Here is a 15,177-nt window from a genome sequence, read left to right as displayed (position 1 = left end):
TATTCTCAAGTTCAATTTATATATATATATATATATATCTTAATAGCCCAGAATCTTTAGGGATCATGAGGCTAAGTTTTACAAAATAAAAAATAAATATAAATCTTAATAGCCCTGAACCTTTAGGGGTCTTGATGCTAAATTTTGTACAACATAATTTTCAAGAACTACGCACACCTGATTCTCATTTTATTGAGGTACGTAGGCAGTCCTTAATGGATTCGGTGATCTTTTAAAAAATGGTTGTCTTTCCTTTTAAACTAAAAAAAAAATATTTTCAAAATTAAAAAAAAAAATTATTTAATAAGTAAATAAATTTCTAACTATTCAAAAAGAAAAAAAAAGGTATATTTCTTCGTAGCTCCAATTTTTTATAACTACGCACACCTGATTCTCATCTTAGTGAGATACGTAGGCAACCCTTCTGGGGTTCGGTGATTTCTTTAAAAAAAAGATAAAAGAAAAAGAGTTTTTGAAAAATATTGCATTCTAACGCCTTTGTTATTTCTTATACAGTTAATTTAAGGTGGTTGGTTTGAGGTATTTTGGCTGGTCCCTCATATTACACCAAATTCAGGAAAAAGAGTCATGTCCAGCAAGAATATAGAAAGTGAAATCATGGATCAGACAAAGAGTAAGGAAAATGAGAGGTTAAAACAAGAGATTGTAAGTTTGAGGCAACAAATGTTGGAAATGTATCGAGCTTGGGCCAGTGGGATGCCTCCTCCGCCATTTTCCACCATTGACCCTACAAATACCTTGAGTTTTTCACCAAAATTGCAAGGTCAGTTTTCTGCTGTTGGTTATGCGGCACAACATTCCCCAGAATCTATTCTAAGCCAAAAGAATCTCAATATTTCAATAACTCATTCTCTAGATCTTCAGTATAAATCTAGCACATCGATAGCACCACCTATAGTCTCTGCTTCTGTTGCTCCATCGTCTACTGAGGTTTTCACCTTAGCTTTTGATCCGGCGATTGTGCCTCCCCAATCAGCTAGTAAGTCAAAAATTTTGACATGATAGAAGAGCAAGAGAAAATGGATAGGAAAATGAAGAGTACAGAAAAGGCTACGAAAAATTCTCAGGGAATTGCTAATTATGAAGATGTTGCATATAAAGATGGGGACGTGTCTTCAAATGTTAACCTTCCTCCAAGCCTTAAGATATTGAAATTTGAGAAACATGATGGGTACAAGGATTCTGTAAAACACTTGGGACGATATTGCCATCAATTGAGAGGAACAAAAGGGAAGAAAAAGGAAAATGTACCTATTGTCGTTACAGGGGCAAAGCAAAGCTCGAGAGATCCAAATAACAATATTGTCAGTCTCAATCCCGAGCTTGTACATCAAATTCATATGCTCACATGCAACAAGGTTCCTCTTTGCAAAATCCAAGATAGTTCATTCCACTTCCTCAATATCCTTTAAACAATGCATAGTTGTATACTCATTCATTTTCTTATCCGCAATGGCATGCACTGGTTCCTCAACATCGTCCTAGACCCCCACATATTTATCAAATAACTTCTAAGTCAAAGTTTCAATCGAGGCCGGAGTTTGGAAAGAAGAGAAAGTCAAAGAATAATTTTACACCAATTGAGGAGTCGTATGCCAATTTATTCCAGAGATTAAGAAAGTTGGACATAATCACTTCTCTCCTTGAGTGTACTCCTGATCCACATTCAAGAAATTTGATCCTTATGTACGATATGCATATCATTTTGATATTCAGGGTCACAGTATTGAGGATTGTCGTGCTTTGAAAAGAGAAATAGAAAGGATGATTCAAGAAAAATTGATTGTAGTGCAAAACATTGACACTAGGAGCGTCACACGGAATCCTTCATCAACACACGATAATGCACAATACGTGGGAAACAATGAGTTAGGCATGGGGATCCAGAGTTTATTTGTTGAAGAAAATGTGTTGGAAAGTGGTGGAAATTCTAGTCATGCTGATAAGCAAACCAGTGGCTAAGATGTCAAGCTTAACAATTGGGAGGTCACTCTTCTCCCTACTATGAAGGAGTCTTGGTAGTTTGTTTGTTTGTCTTTCTGTAATTTGAATCGTTCTAGGGTTGTAATTCAGATTTTTACCTTGGTATTTTAGGATAAAACTTTGTCTATCTTTGTTTTTTTAATAAAGCATAATTTTCCTTTATTTTATTTTGTGTCTAATATTTACTTATATATTTTCTCTTATACAATTTTTTTCTATGCCGATTCTAATGATATGACATGCATGAAGAATTATCAATCAGATTTTAAAATCCAATCTAATTATTAAAAAATAATAAATAACGAGGTTGAATACGATGAAGAAGAAGTATTTGAGAATATAAGCAAAATATTTCAAACAGTTTGAGAATAAGTCAAACGCAATAGATGAAATTGGAGCAATCGTTTTGCAGATCAAAAATAACTTGATCATCAATTAGAAGATCTAATTCAAACATTTTGAATTGGATCAATTAGAGGATATATAATCTCCACCGTCAGAAAAAATGAAAGAAAGTTAGCTCCCAAAGAGACATGAGTCATTCGTGTGGAGAAAGTACAACACAAACGGATTTGTATGTTTCATAAGCATGACAGAAGTGACACATGTGCACGTTCTTAGTGAAGTTCAATTTTGAAAAGATATATATGATCTCATGTTTCACCCTCAGATTGCATGTTATGTTCTTCCGTTTTTAAGGATTGATATGACGAAGGCATTTCATTCTGCTACCAAAATGTTGCGTCATCCTTTGTTACCCCTTTTGAGCTTTAGTGTTATTTTCTTTCATACCCCTCTTTTGGAATCAAAATAGAATTTGAAAAAAAAAAGTGTCAAGAAAAATGGAGTCAAAAAAAAAAAAGTCAAAAAATTGAAGTTGGGAAAAGTCCCAAAAAGAGAAGAATCAAAGAAAAGAAAAACAAGTGAGCCAAAGTTTGATTCAAAAAAAAAAAGAGCAAAAAGCAAAAGAATAACGATCATGAACTGCGTTTGACCTGATTCTTGCAATGACAAGATACGTAGGCAGCCCTATTCCGGGGTTCGATCCAACCAAAAGAAAATTCAAGTTACCCAGAATGAAATAAAACTGGGGCAAAAGTTTATTTCCTTAATAGAGTCGATTTCAAAAGTTGTATGCTTCACCCAATGTTATGTAATTTTTGAGCCTCATGTCGCCCTTTCTTTCTAACCCTATCCAAAAAGCTAAGTTACAACCAAAGAAAGACCTTCAGATCAATCTTTGAGAATGTCAAGGATAAAAATGTTATGGGTGCATGATATTTCATATTTTGAGTGTTTACTTAAAAAAAAAAAAAAAGGGAAATGAATGAAAAAGAGAGAGTCTTATTGGTGAAAATCCTGTTGGACACTATAAGGCGATTGTAAGCTGAGAAAGAAGTGAAAATGAGATAGGCTCGTTGGTAAAAACCAATTGAGGTTCTACTAGCCGAAGGAGAGTTATTATCCAGAAGCAACAAGTTCAAAATTGACTAATTTCAAGGTCAATAAATAGACATAAGTTGTAATGAATAGTGTGGGTAAATCTGGTAGTTTGATTCAAAATGGATGTCATAATCATCAGAATCGTTTTCCACGTTCAGATAAGTTTTTCTTTTTATTTTGAAAAAGAGATGATTATTGTCTTTTTCTTTTTGTTTTATTTTAATTTTTTATTTTTGAATCCTTGTCATCAAAACGAAAATTTTGTTGTCTTGTATATTTTTGAGTCAAATTCACGTCAGGTCAAGTGAGAAAGAACTCCAAACTTACTACTAACTTCTTCAATGGTAAAAAGCAAGACAAAGGGTTGACGTACAAAGACAACACTTCAAAGTATAATAAAGTACTCAGAATGATCATGATTTGACGATTTTTGGCTCGTTGAAAGATAAAAGTTGTATAAAAAGTTAAATCCTGAGAGAGAAATATGTTTTGAGTTGAGAGTATCAGTGGTCAGAATTTTGGGTCAGAAGTATGACAAGTCAATGTGTAACACCCCGTATTCAAGTACATGTATTGGCGTATTCAAGTACGTGTATTGGTCTTATTTATATGGAATTAATTTTTTATTTTATTTATACCAAAATTTGTCCGTCGATGGTTTCATACGAAGGTTATTGAATAAGCTTTCCAACGATATAAAGATTTCCAAAAACGGCTAAGTTTTGGATATAATCGAGCACGTTCGAAACTATAAAACGGTGGCCGGGATATGGTGAATAGTAAATGTGCAGGAAAATTTCTTGCACACAAACTACTGAGGCCTGTCAGTTTTTTAGGTCAACTTTGAACGCTCATAACTCCCTTAATATAATGAACTGGGAGAGATACGACCTATCAAAAGAAAGATCTTTGAGTCTTCTTTCCAATGCAATTGGTTTCATCCAAATCCAACATATAAGTAAGGAGTTATACTCGTTTTACTTTAGCCTCTCAAAACAGATTTTTAGGGTCAACTTCAAACGATCATAACTCCTTGTACAGGACGAACTGGGTGGCCTACTTTATATAAAATGAATATCTTTCCAACGATACCAATTTCACCCAAATATGATATCGGAGCAAAGAGTTATGGTCGATCTACTTTAGCTTGTCAAAACAGTCCACCATGGACAGATTCGGATTTACTTAAAATTTTAAGGGCAATATGGTCATTTGCCATCACCTCATGAACGAAAATTGGTCATTATATACATATACTTGGCCTCATATCCATTATTTATCATCCATTATTGAAGACTAAGAAACCCTAGCCAAATTTCAACTCCAATTATCTTGTGATTCAACCGTAGAAAATCCAAATTGATTCCGTAGTTGTGTTCACCGTCTCGAGGACTTCGAGAAGCACCCCTTATTTGTGCCAACAGGACTTCGAAATCAAAAGGGCCATTTTATGGTAAGGATGTAAATTATGTTGGTGTTATTTATATGGATATGTATATATATGCATGTGAGCATAAGAAGTGTGTTATTTGATTGTTGTTGAAAGATGATTGGAAATGATGTTGGATTATTCTTGTGCATGGTTGGATTATGTTGAATTGTGAAGGGATTTGGTGTGATGATGTGGTATTGAAATGATGATTATATATATATATACACATAAACCTATTGTTCAAGTTGGTTTTTGGAATGCTTTGCAAATATTGGTTGTATGGAATTATGGAAGAGAATTGTGGTGTTGGGTTGCTAATACTAGATGCCAAACATTTCATTGTAGATAAGTGATTTGTAAAGGCGGGAAGTTGTGTTGAATTGGTATCCGAATCTACGACGAGGTATGTAAAGCATACTCTAACAATGTTCTTTGGCATGAAAACACCAATGTTCCATCAAGTAAGATTCCGAGGTTGTCCAAAAACATGTATTGTTCTACGTTACCAACGAAGTTGTTTCCATTCTATAAAGTGTCAAAATGTTTCATTGATATATCAAAAGGCTCCTATTTCATTGTTGTGATATTGATGATTCTGAAACACATTGTTGATGTACCAATGAGTCTTAATTACATCGTTATTGTATAGAAGGTCTATTACTTGGTTCCTATTGATGTATCATTGTTTCAAAGTATCAAAAATATGGTGGCGACCGAAATAACAATCTCAAAGATTAATTGAACTAAGTGATGGAAGTTCTCTCTTATCGGGTGGTATCCCAGGGGCATAAGCCTAGCATGGGTCGATCCCTATTTATGTGTTTATGGGGGGTATCCCAGGGGCATAAGCCTAGCATGGGTCGATCCCAGTTGATATGTACTGAAGGCAGCCTAATGGTCACAGTACAGTACAGTAATGATTACAAAGACGATAAGAACGAAGGTAAAGTGATTGAATAAATACAATGTACAGGTTGTCACAAGTTCTAGTAAGTGTGGTCCACTCCTATTACGACTTATTCACTTGTTTCTGATTTCTATTGAGCTCCTATATCATATGTGATTATCTACAGCTTTACATACTCAGTACATATTTCGTACTGACGTCCCCCACGGGGACCTGCATTTCATATTGCAGGCACAGGTACCTCAGCTCATTCATAGCATAGATAGGAGCCAGGTCATACAACTATTGTTGGTGAGCTCCAGTTTGCTTCGGAGCTTTTCGAGTCGGTTCCTTATGTTTTGTTATTGTACAGGAGTCATGTGTGGGCGGGGGAGGGGGGGGAGGGGGGGTTGTCCCGACCCTAGTTATGTCATGTATATCCTAGAGGCTTTGTAGACATAAGGAAGGGTAAAGTCATGGAAGTTTATATAGTGATGTTATATTTGTATATGTGGTGGCCCCGACGGCCAAGTAATATATATATATATATATATTTGTGTGTGTTGTGCTGATACAGGTAATTAGACCCTTCTATATGCAACGAAGTGCTGTCCAAATTTTTGGTGACATATAAGTAAAAGTACAGGTATTTGAACGGGTTCTCCCGGGCCTTCTCGGCTTCGGGTGCCAGTCCGGCCCGATGGGATTTTGGAGCGTGACACAATGGATACCAATCAAGGAATGAAAAGGAGTTGAGCATGAAAAGTGCATGAACAGTCAGTTCAAGAGATGAAAACCACAAACCATCCACCATGTGTTTTTAAAACTCATAATTTGTCTTTGTTTTGTTTGAAACAGAAATAGAAAGTTTTTCAAATAAAGGATGCAATTTCATACTTTTGTCAATGCAAGAGTCATGATTACAACATATGATGCCGGAAGTCCAGGAGCCCGCCTAAAGAACAGGGTGAAGAAAAAGAAAGTCCAGGAACCCTCCTGAAGAACATGGTGAAGAAATTGTAAGTTCAGGAGCCTGCCTGAAGAACAGGGTGAAGAAAAAAAAAGTCCAGGAGCCCTCCTGAAGAACAGGGTAAAGAAATTATAAGTCCAGGAGCCCGCCTGAAGAACAGGGTGAAGAAAAAATAGAAGTTCAGGAGCCCGTCTGAAGAACAGGATAAAGAAAAGAGAAAGTTTAGGAGCCCGCCTGAAGAATAGGGTGAAGAAAAAGAAAGTTCAGGAGCCCGCCTGAAGAACAGGGTGAAGAAAAAGAAAGTTCAGGAGCCCACCTGAAGAACAGGGTGAAAAAATTGTAAGTCCAGGAGCCTGCCTGAAGAATAGGGTAAAGAAAAAGAAAGTTCAGGAGCCCACCTGAAGAACAGGGTGAAGAAAAAAGGAAGTCCAGGAGCCCACCTGAAGAATAGGGTGAAGAAATTGTAAGTTCGGAAGCCCTCCTGAAAAACAGAATGAAGAAAAAAAGTTTAGGAGCCCGCCTGAAAAACAGAATGAAGAAAAAAAAGTTTAGGAGCCCGCCTGAAGAACAGAGTAAAAAAAAAGTCCAAGAGGCTCCTGAAGAAAGGGTGAAGAAATTGTAAGTCTAGGAGCTCGCCTGACGAACAAGGTGAAGAAATTGTAAGTCCAGAAGCCCGCCTGAAGAACAGCGTGAAGAAATTGGAAGTCCAGGAGCCCGCCTGAAGAACAGAGAGATGAAATTGTAAGTTCAGGAGACCGCCTGAAGAATAGGGTGAAGAAATTGTAAATCTAGGAGCCCGCCTGAAGAACGGGGTGAAGAAAAAGGAAGTTCAGAAGTCAGCCTGAAGAATAGGGTGAATTTTCAAGTTCAAGTCACGAAGATTAGAATCAAGATTTTAGAGAATGCAATTTTCACTTGTATTTTTCATTTTTGATTTTGTTAGTCATTTGATGTAAAAAGCAAAAGTCGTTAACCGGAAATTCAACGGAATCTCACTTGACGTCTAACTCATTCTCTCACCATCTTACCTTTGAACTACATGTAACCTGATTTTCTTATAACCCGGGATATATAGGCGGTCCAAAACTAGGACTCGATCACACCTTTTATTTTATTATATTTTATTTTATCTTCACCTTTTAAATAATCAGAGGATCAAAAATCATCTATTTGTCTACTTCTTTGTATGAAAACTCTTCGAGATTTTAAACAAAGAGGGACAAAATATAGACACGTGATTTTGACCCTCCCCGAGTGTAATATATATATATATATAATATTAAATATTTATATTTGATACGATATTATTTTAATCTTATTTTATTTTAATAAATTTTTAGTTTAAAAATAAATAACTAAGTAAAGTTAATATTGGAATATTTTATTTTATTTGTAATTCTAATTTTAAAAATAATACCAAAGTAAAAAAATATTTTTATTTTTAAATTTTAAATAAATTAGTAGTTTTAATGCTATCCTGATTATATTTGTTTAAGGATATTTATAATTTTTATTATATTTTTTAAATATAAAAATTAATTAGTTATATTATTATTATTATTATTATTATTCTATTATCTTATTTATTTATTAATTCATTGTTATTTATTATTATTAATAGATTAAAAAATTATTTTAAAAATTTAAATTCTCTCTTCCTGATCGGCAACTGTTCCCTCTTCAACTTTCCCCCCAAAGAATCCTTCTATTTAAGGACTTCTCCCACCCCCCAAAAAAAATCGACGTACTTTTTCAGATAACCAGACAGAGAAATAAAAAAAAAGGGAGACAACATCAAATAAAAAACAGACAAAGAAACAACAGAGAGTGAAGCACCAAAAAACATGAGACAATAAAGAGAAGAAAGAGTTCTGAATTGAGTTTCAAGTTTCCGTTTGAGTTTCCAGTGTTGGTTACTTGCTTCATCATTCGATTTAATTTATCACAGGTTCTTATGCAATCATGTATTATTTATGTTATAAATTTATTATGAAAAAAGCATGAATAAAAATGTTCGAGTAATTTTTTTTAAAAAAATATTGTGTATATATTCGTTTGGAACTATAATTCGTTCATGCTTGTTTTTGTTTGATTTTGTTGTCGTCGATGTTTTCATGTTAATTGCTATCGTATTGTTTGGTGTAAAAAAAAAACTTCATGTTTTTTTCACTGATGTTTTACTGCTCTTAGCTTCTTTGTTTTTCTTTGTTAAATTTGTGTCATGTTAACTTTTTGTTTTCTCATGTTTTGTGTATCTAACTAATTTGTTCTTTTTTTTTTCAACTGTTATGTCATCTGCATGTTGTTTTCTATATCACTTCTGCTTGCATGTCTTCTAGTGTGACTCTATCTTTTTTATTTTCAATATCTATATTTGTTTATATTACAATATATGTATTATCTATTTTCCTATAATGCATTTAATGTAAATGTTATCATGCATAATTGAGTGAGCGTCTTTAGTTACTATTAGATTATTTCTTTGGTCCTTATAAATTTAACCTCTAAAAATATTCATTTAAGATTAAAAAGGCAACGGGTTATATACTGTTTAATTATTTTATTCAAATTATCGAACGTAAAATATTAATTATTTTCTCGTCCATGGTAGGTTAGATTGTAATATGATTAAATAATTTTATTTAATAGATTCTCTTATTGTAGTTTTATTGTACTAATTAAGTATAAGAACTTAGGTAGGATAAAAATGAAAAAAATGGATAGATAAAAATTATTACGAATTTATAATGGATTAACCACGCTTTTAATGCTAGGCAAATTTTAGATACATTTAAAATTTTTATCTCAATTAAGAATGCGGCGTACGCATCTTTCTGAGACATTTAAAAATAATTCAAGGATGCAATAATGCACCTTGGCAAATATTTTTTTTCAAAAAATTAATTTTCACGAGTTATAGACAACTATTAGACATTAAAATATGAGCGAAATTAGGCCTTAACATAATTTAATAAAATAGTTTAAGTCAAGATAAATCAATAAAAGCGACCGTGCTAGAACCACGGGACTCGAGGGGTGCCTCACCCCTTCCCTTCGATCAATAGAATTCCTTACCCGATCTTCTATTTTCGCAGACCAAAATAAAATAGTCATTTCCTTTTGACTAGGGATTCAAAAAGGTGACTTGAAACACCATAACTCGATTTCAAGTGACGACTCTAAAAATTATAAAAATAATCCCTATTCAATACCGTCACTTTAATTGAAAAAACCCTTCGACTTCGAACCCTCAGGTGAAAAAGGGGTGTGACAATATGCCTTCTCAAGATTAATAAATACCATGTGCAAGTCTTTCTTCCTCTCCCAAAACTGCACCACTAATCTCCTCACAAGGTGAATGGCCTCCGTAGTCGAGTGACCTAACATGAAACCAAACTAATTCTCAGAGATAGTCACGATCCTTCTCAGACTCAACTCTACTACCCTTTCCCAAACTTTCATAGTATGACTCAACAACTTTATACCTCTATAATTGTTGCACCTCTAGATGTCTCCCTTTATTAGCATAGGAAGTGGATAATGTCCAGTACATGTCTTTCAACATTTTGCGTTTAAGGTATATACTGCTAAGAGACGTATAGGAACTTCTAGAGGGTAGGCAACAAGGAGGTTTGAGAGGCATCCATTCAAGAGTTTGCAAGGAAATACCAACAATAATTTGGTGGATCATATGGAAAGAGAGAAAATCATGAATTATTTGAACTTTGTTGGGTGATGCTATGGGGCATCACGGATGCATATGTGTTCTGAAGCACTTGGAACGTTGGTAACACTATTAGAAAACTCGAGAGAATGATCCCTACTTGCCTTTATCATTTCTTGGTGTATCTAGAATGAAAGAAACATAAGATGTTTTGATGGATTAAAGTGCCTATTAAAGTTAGCAATTTATCCCTTGACCTTTTGTGGACCCCGTTAACCCACTATCCTTAGCATAGGTAAATAAGCTAAATGGACTCGGGGGCAGAGTCATGGTATCGCTTCGTCAAAATTATAATACTATATATACAATGTCAGATTTTTTGACGGGGACCTTGGAGCAACTGGTAAAGTTGCTGCCATGTGAACAAGAGTTCACGGGTTCAAGCCTTGGAAACAGCCTCTGGCATAAATGCAAGGTAAGGCTGTGTATGATACACCTTTGATGTGGGGCCCTTCCCCGGACCTTGCGCATAGCAGGAGCTTTAGTGCACCGGACTGTCCTTTTTTTATACAAGGTCAGACTTACTTTTTACGTACGCATAGTTGTCCCCTTAGCTTCTTTCGTGAATTAACCTTTTTATATTTTGAACCCCTCAGTCAATAACAAAGAAGAAGACATCTTACTCGCAGTCAATGGTACTTTTTTAATTTTAAATTGAGTCAATAGTTAGGTATCGGCAAGGCTTTCGTAATGTAGTTGTCCCAAAACCAACCCTAAAACAAGTGCTAGCATACCTCAAAATCCCAGATTGGTAAACCTGAATCTAAGAAGCCATGTATTCTTCTAAACAATAATAACAAATCACGAGCATCTAATTATTATCGTAAGCAACTGATTATTTTTCACAAGTAAACAATATGCTTATGCTAAACTACATAAAACTCTTACAATGAAATTTCAAACATGTTTCCTTTACTAACACACAAAAAAAAAATCAATTCCAAATAATTTTTATTTAAAAACCGTGGTGTCTTAACCAGCTTGCGCACACTTCAGACTAATTCCCCCAGTAACTCTATCCACAATCAATTCCAAACATGACATTGTTATTCACAATAAAGTAAGAATAATTTATTTCTTTAAATTGATACTATCACGAACATAATCTATTAATATCTATACACAGATTACCCAATAATTCAGATTAATGAAACATTAACAAAACCCTAAAGCAATATCAATACAAAAAACTAAAACACAAAATCCGGACCAAGCACGCCGGTTAACCGGCCCGGATTCATTTTTTTTTTTAAAAAAAAAGTTGGCTTTGGTCCGTTGGGCCCAAACTAGCCGTTGGCCCAACGGCTATATAGCCGATTTTTGATCCAAATGGCTAGTTTGACATTTATTATTAAAAAAAAATTACTTTTAAAATTATTTTTTAACCCCAAAAAAAATTCCTACAAAACCCTACACTTTCAAATCACTTTCCACACAATTTTTCATTCTCTCTCAAATCTCAATTCTCAATTCTCAAATATTCTGTATATTTAATTTCCTAAAGTGCTCACTTTAATTTTTTAATTTGGCGATTACAAAGTACGAGTGAAAGTTTCTAAAATCGCAATCTTCGGATACTTCCAAAATTTGATATTGTCGTTCCATCTCTTACGTTTAATTTTTATTAGTGTATTAATTGTTGAATATTTAATTTTATTATATTTGTGTAATTTGAATTTTTTTAGTTTAATTTATATTATGGATAAATTAAGAAACCTCGCTACTAAAGGTGTTAAAAAATTTTATCCCGAAAGAGGTAGTGGTAGTAAACAGCGAATTGATAGCAATAGAGGCACTTCAAGTAGTAGATATACCAGTGTGCCTCCGGCACCGCTTAGTCAACCTTTTGAGGAAGAAGTAGGTGTACCTTTAGGTGTAGGTGCCCACGATATGGATTATGTAGAAGCTCAAAAAAATTACGGTATAGAAGAAGAAAATGAGGTAGATGCGGTTAATTTAGACGAAGATGATGAAAAAAATGGTGATAGACGAAGATGATGAAAAAAATGGTGAGACACCGGCAGTAGAAAGTGCTAACGTTAGATCTGAATCGGTTAATCTCCCTCCTCGTTCTCCCCGTACCTTAAGAGCTCGTAAAACAACTAGTATTGCATGACAATTTTTCAAACGTATATTAGATACTGAGGTGCAATATAATATTTATCAACAAATATATAAGCATAAAAGCGGAGGCAAGTAAGGGGGTACGCCAATGAGACATATAGGTGATGCTCACAAAAGAGAGTTAAATATTACACGAGGTGGTGCGGATGTTGGTAGGTCAACGCAAACTAGAATGGACCCAACAACTGGTCAGGTAATGAAGAAGTATAATAAATTGAGGGACCGGAAGAAATAGCTAAAATAGTAGTTGTGGGTTGTTTGCCTTTTAGTTTTCCTTCTTCTGATGCCTTTATTAATTATATTCAAGCAATTTGGAATCCTATATTTAATGGTATTCCTAGAAGTACTAGTCGGGCCAATATTTTTAGACTTCATTCACAATATTGTTGTTATTTATCAATATTGTTAAAAAATATTCAATGTAGAATGTCTCTAACTTCTGATTTTGGGTGTGCTGTAAATAAAAATGATTATTTAACTATTACTTGTCACTGGATATAGAGTAGTTTTATTATGCAAAAATGTATTCTTGCTTTTTTATATGATGAAGATCGTAAACATGCTGGAGATTTTATTGCTAATTCGATTGCTAAAGTTGCAGAATTTTATGGTATCAAAAACAAAATCTTATGTATTGCTTTTGATAGTGTTTCTAACAACAAGACTGCTATAGCAAAATTAAAATCTAAGCTGTCTCCACCATTACCTGAAATTTTTCATATTAAGTGTGTATGTCATATATATAATTTAATTGTAAGAGATGGTCTTGAGTTTCTTGAGTTTTATATTGAAAAAATTCGACTTGCCGTTGGTTTTATTCAAGGAAATAATAGTAGAAGTAAAATTAGAGACTTCAAACTTAAATGTGAATAAAATAGACTTGCATCGATATTGATGCCTGAAGAATGTGAGACTAGATGGAATGCTACGTATGATTTTTTTAAAAACTTGTTATAAATATAGAGTTCCTATTACACTATCTTTTAACCAATATTGTGGTTCGTTTGCTGATTCTGCTAATTGCATGTTACATGATTCTGATTGGGTTGTAATTAATGATTTTGTTAAGTTTTTGAAAAAAATTTCTATAGCTACGGTTGAATTTTTCGGTGCTTATTATCCTACTGTTTGTAATATTTTGGTATATATAGCCGATAGTTCTGCTTTACTCAAAGAATATAAAAATAAAGAAGGTTACAAAGATATTGTTGGTGCCATGTTTGCTAAATTTAAAAAATATTTTTTTTCGATTCCCCCTATTTACTTGGTTAGTGTTATGCTTAATCCGTGAATGAAATATAATACTATGTGTCACTTTAGTACTATAATTTATACTAATTTAGAAATAAATACAAAGAATGATTCTCAACAAGTACAACCTGATTTGTGGACGGCTATGGGTGATACGAATGAATAAATAGATAAACGATATAATCACTATGCTGATTTAGTTGATTTAGCTGTACCTACAAATATCACTCCAACTGTCGCTCCTCATCCTCCCAAGGAGCCATCATCTTCTAAAAGGCCGGCACATATTGGTTTTCCTGATCACTTTTATGATTTAAATTATTGGAACAGTGTCGAGGAGGGAGCTTACACATTAACATATCGGGAAAAGCTTAAGTATTATCTTCGATCGCCGCTAAAGGATTGCAGATGACGGATCAACGCGTTGGATTGGTGGAGGAGTAATGAAACACAATATTCTATGCTTTCAAGATTAGCTAGAGATATCTTGAATGTTTCAATGTCAACCTTTGCATCTGAGAGCGCTTTTAGTCAAGGACGACAGCAACTTGGAGACAACCGACATTCATTGGGAAGCAATGCAATGAATGTTCTCGTTTGCCTCAGAGATTTTATTAGAGCCGAACGAAGAAATCAAGGAATGGAAGCAGAGCCGAACGATGAGCAGAGACTTGAAGAAATTATGACTTCATGGAAGAACTCAACAGAATCAAGTTCAATGTTTGATTTTGCCCCCGTTGACTTTAACTATCTTATGCAAGTTCCCGTTAATATTAACATGAACGAGTTGGAGAAAATGATGCAAAATTTGTAGATTTTTCATTCATGTAAATTATAAATTTTGTTTCATTTTGCAATAAATAAAATTCAACATTCATTCATTCCTTAGTCCTTACTTTGTAATTTTTTCCATTTAATGATTTAAATTGAATTTTTAGTTTAAATTAAAAACTTAGTTTTAATATATTATTAATTTACTATTACGTATTATACTATTATTAATTTATTATATTAAGTAGCATATGTTTTATTTAAAATAGTGTATATATGTGCATATATTTTCTAAAATAATATATATTTAACGTATACATGTGTATATGTGTTTATAAATTAGTTTATAACTATATATAGTGTGTGTGATATATTGTAGTATATATATATTGTAGTATATTTTATTTAAAGTAGTACGTATATATTGAATGATACGTATATATGTGTATATATCTTATATTGACGTATATATTTAATGTATACATGTGTATACGTTTTATAAATTAGTGTATAACTATATATATAGTGTGTGTGTATATATTATAGTATATATATATATATATATATATATA

This window comes from Capsicum annuum, chromosome 1, assembly GCF_002878395.1.
Source record: "Capsicum annuum cultivar UCD-10X-F1 chromosome 1, UCD10Xv1.1, whole genome shotgun sequence".
In the NCBI taxonomy this organism is placed as follows: domain Eukaryota; kingdom Viridiplantae; phylum Streptophyta; class Magnoliopsida; order Solanales; family Solanaceae; genus Capsicum; species Capsicum annuum.
Note: the sequence above shows the minus strand (reverse complement) of the source record.